This window comes from Cebus imitator, unplaced genomic scaffold (assembly GCF_001604975.1).
Source record: "Cebus imitator isolate Cc_AM_T3 unplaced genomic scaffold, Cebus_imitator-1.0 Scaffold26, whole genome shotgun sequence".
Lineage (NCBI taxonomy): Eukaryota > Metazoa > Chordata > Mammalia > Primates > Cebidae > Cebus > Cebus imitator.
In genome coordinates, this window is record NW_016107341.1 from 6,997,730 (window position 1) to 7,002,366 (window position 4,637).

At 36.6% G+C, this 4,637-nt stretch overlaps 1 pseudogene; it reads left to right on the forward strand.

The window, feature by feature from the left end:
• Window positions 1-4,134, forward strand: part of LOC108300304 — a 36,002-nt pseudogene extending 31,868 nt beyond the window's left edge.
• The last annotated feature ends 503 nt before the right edge of the window (window positions 4,135-4,637 follow it).

Consider the following 4,637-nt stretch of genomic DNA (forward strand, 5'->3'; position numbering starts at 1 on the left):
AAAAAAAAAAAAAAGGAAAAATAAAATGTACAGTATACCTATGTTAATAATGGAGGCTGGATAAATAGATATTTATGGTATGGAAGAGCTAAATTCTAATTTGTCATGGTGTGAAATCAATAGGAAATATCTAACATTGGTAGCTTATAAAATAGCTGTGTAAGTATATTATTTATAAATACAAAGTCATAAATTTCACAGTTCATAATTTGTGGGATCAAGGCCTTCAAGATGGAGAGAATATTGCAGTGAACTATTGATGTACATTGTAAGTCTTGGCACTAACTTTATAATATGTCCATAAATTATTTTTATGAAGAGTAAATATAATTTTAAAAATTCAAAATATAGTAAAGCACACAAAAGTTTGAAAAAATTAAAATCAGAAATAGAATTTATTTTCTGGAATTTCTAATATATATCATACCCTCTGCTCAGCATTATCATACATTTCTCAAAAGAAAATTTTCTGCAAAACACAAAATCATGACTCATATAGATATAAAAATGAACCCATGCTAAAGAATTTATTTTCCTTTTATGATATGAAGTTACCAGGTAGATGTTATAACTGGTTCAGAAAACCGAAAGAGCAAAATAGCAAAACTTATTATGGAATAAAGGAAAGTTGAGATGAATTGCAAATAGAGACAAAACTAGTTTTCCACAGGGGGGAGGAAGTCAATTAAATCACTACCAGACAGTGCAGAATTTCCTTATCTCTCAGCTACCTATAACTTACAAAGAGTTGCAAAATATCTGAAAGACAATGAACAGCGCTAGAATGTAGTATTCCAGGAGTGTCTGCTGTAAAAGATGCTTAGTTTTCCACTGTATCACAAAACAATTATTTAATACAACATGTAGACTAACTTTGTGAAGTAGGTGTTCCTTCTTTGTAGAAGAAAATGAAGCTTAAATATTGGTTATGTAACTTGTTTATATTCCCACAGTTGGCAAAGGCCTAATTAGGAATGTAAATTGTGTGTGTATATGTGTGATACTGATAACTGTGATTTATTTTCAATTTCAAATGATAATTTTTATCAGGTTTGTCTGTGCCTTTTTTTTAATTTTTATTTTTCAACACTGATACTGTCAGTTCACCTCCTGGACCCAGTCACAGTAAAATAATTTTGTCCGTCAGGGTCTTTACCTGCAGTGAATGCTGCTGTATCTCTCTAGTTATCTCTTAGAAAGGGAGACAATTTCAAAACAGCCAGGGAAGGAACATGGACATCTGTCAGACCTTGAAGTGACTGTGAAAGGACACAGCAAAGATTCTTCCTTCCTCGCAAAACAATGGCCGCCCACTTTATGTATTTTTTTTCTCTTATATAATTACCACAGCCCCATTCACATTTTTCCTTTTTTAGGTTTCTTTTTTTCCCCCTCTGCTTCTGTAAGTTCTGTCTTATCCGTGGTCTTTTACCTCACTAGTCTGATTCTGCCATCCTAGCTCTGGTCTGAACCTGGCTGGACTTTGCTAACTTTGGGTGCAAATTTGCCGTAATTAGTTTAGACAAGGGCAGCAAGAGCAGAGAGAGAATGCTGACTCTCCTTGCTTTTACCCAATTTAGTTTCTATAATATTTAAAACTATTTGGCAATACCTGTGGCATCTAGCAGGGTCAAACTGCATCCCTTCCAGCCCGTATCCTTCCAGGGAGGCCACAAAAACTTCACCACCTTCATATCACGTGCTGCAGGGGCTGTTGGGATAACCCCAATACTTCCAGCAAGATGCACTCTAAAACTAAAGTAACTATCAAACAACAAGCATAGAGGATGCTTTTAAAAGGACTGATGGATCTTTAAAAGAAAGGGAAGGGGAGGGTACGTGTGGTCAAACTGCTCTTGAGGTTTGCATGTTCAGTCATTCTACAGAATTATTGTGTATCAATTATATGCCAATGTCATAATTTTATGAGGTTACTCAGAGATTATTAAGATCTTGAGAAATTATTTTACATGAATCACCAGAGACTAATATAATAAAATATGAAAGTTTTAATTGGCCCTTTCTGGAAATATCATCTCCTCAATCCAGGTCACAGCTGGAGGAGGTAGACACTTGGCATAGCAAAAGAGCAAACTAGTCTGATGGGTGGAATTAATCATGGGACAACATATAACACAGCCAGAGCACCTTGACATTCTGGTTTGCACTGAGAAATAAAACTGTTGAACACTCACATTTTAAGAGAATTCATCAGGAATATTTATATTATTCAGACAAAAGACAAATATTTAGACAGGTTTGCAATAGACCCTCACTTTGTCAAGATTATATTGTTTGTATGTGATATATAGAAACAATCACGGTAAGGAGAACAGTGATTTCAGGAAACAATGTCATCAAACTATTATATCCTAATTCAAGGGTTTATTTCTGTTAGAGAAACTGCCTGAGTAGTATAAAGAAACAATGAAAGGATCTATTCCCTGTTTCTTTTTATAGACTCTGAAATCAGTACCCTTGCGCTATGACAATATTACCTTGAACACTTACAAATATTAAATTAGTTGTTTAATAATCAGAATGAAAGCTTACTTATCAACGTTAGCTTTAGGAAGTCTTAAGTGACTTTAGGAGATACTGAAAGGATATCTTAGACTGCAGTGTTGGTGTGGTAAGCAGCTTCTAAGATGACTGCCAATGATCCACACATCCAGATATTTATGCTATTTTGCAATCACATTATTTTGAGTGTGGGAACTTAGTGGTGAACTTCTAATGAATAAAACACCAAAGAAATGATGGTATGTCACTTACATGAGATTATAAAAAGACTGTGACTTCTGTCTGGGGTGTCCACTCTCTCCACTCTCTCTTTTTCATATCGCTCGCTCTGAGGCCAGCAACCTACCATATTATAAGCCATCTTATAGAGATCTTATAGAGAATCCTACATGGTGAGTAATTGAAGCCTCTAAACAACAGCCAGAGAGAAGTGGAAACTTGCAAACAACATGTGAATCAAAGACTCAACCTAAAGTTGATCTGATTTCAGTTGAGTCTTGAGATGACTACAGCCCTGCCTGACAGCTTAACTACAACCCTCCAAGAAACTAGAACCAAAGTTATCCAGCTAAGCCACTCTGGACCCCGGATTCTCAGAAACTATGAGATAATAATGAATGTCTGTTATTTTTATGCTGCTAGATTTTGAGGTATGTTGTACAGCAATAGATAATAATAGAGTGTCCTGTGTTACAACAGTATATTATCTTGAGTATTTAAAAAATTAATCAGATGATAGCTTTTTAGACATCATTTGTCTAATAAAAAGATGATAGCTTGTTAGTCAATATTAGTTGCTTTAATTACTTTGGTTAGATTTGGAAAGCCATTAGTCTATTCAAAGGAATACTTTATAAATATTTAGATATTAGCATTAGTTGAAAGGTATGAAAGTACACTTTCTCTTCGATGCACTGGCGAGGTTCCTGAGTTGCCAGGGGCTACCATCCTGCTCCTTGTTATTGATATGGTAAGAACCAGACATACACAAAGTCTCATTTCTGCCACAGTGCTCCTGATGCCAAGATCTGTATCTTTGACCTGGGTTGAAAGAAGGCAAAAGCGGATGAGTTCCCATTCTGTGGGCACATGGTGTCTGATGAGCATGAGCTGCTGTCTTTCCAAGCCCTGGAGGCTGCCGGTATTTGTGCCAAGTACATGGTTTAAAACTGTGGCAGAAATGGCTTTCACATCTGAGTGTGGCGCCATCCTTTCCATGTCATCCACATAAACAAGATGTAGTCCTGTGCTGGAGATGAAAGGCTCCAAATGGGTATGTGAGGGGCCTTTGGAAAACAGGGTACTGTGGCCAGGCTCCACGTTGGTCAAGTCATCATGTTTATCAGCAACAATCTTCAGAACAAGGACCATGTGATTGAAGCCTTATGCAGGGCCAAGTTCAAGTTCCCCAGATAGCAGAAGATCCATATCTCCAAGAAGTGGGGCTTCACCAAGTTTAATGCTGACAAATTTGAAGACAAAGTGGCTGAGAAGCACCTCATCCTTGATGGTTGTGGGGTCAAGTACCTTCCTAATCACAGCCCCTTGGACAAGTGACAGGCTCTGCATTCACGAAGGCTTTTGGCAACTCTGTCTTCTTGGGCAGGCTGATCTGACTTACGCTTACTAGTAAATTCTGTTTACTGGCCCCCCCAAAAAAAGCAAACAGAAAAAGAAAGAAAAGTATAAAAACTCATCTATTACAGCTTTCCACCAAACTTCCATAAGTACTGAAAAAAGTTATATCTCTGCCTGACACTAAAGGATTATATTAATGATTTTGCTTAGTTTCATTTTGGAAGATAAGTAGAATTATCCTTTAAAATGAAGCATATTTAAAATAAAAGGGTCTTCTGTATTTTAATATCAATGGGTTGGGTACTTCTGAAGATGACCTCCTCTGTAGTTTTGATGTGGACTCTTTTATATCCAGTTTGAGATTAATATCAGTTGATAGACTGAAGACAGCTGCTTTCGACAAATTTTCTCACGCTACCTTATGGGTGGTCCTATTCCTAAATTTCTGTAAGCAATCCTGTTTCTTTTCCTGAGAAAGTATTTTGGACCCAAGTAATATGCCATAGTTTAAATACGCTTATGTGGCCCTGTTATTA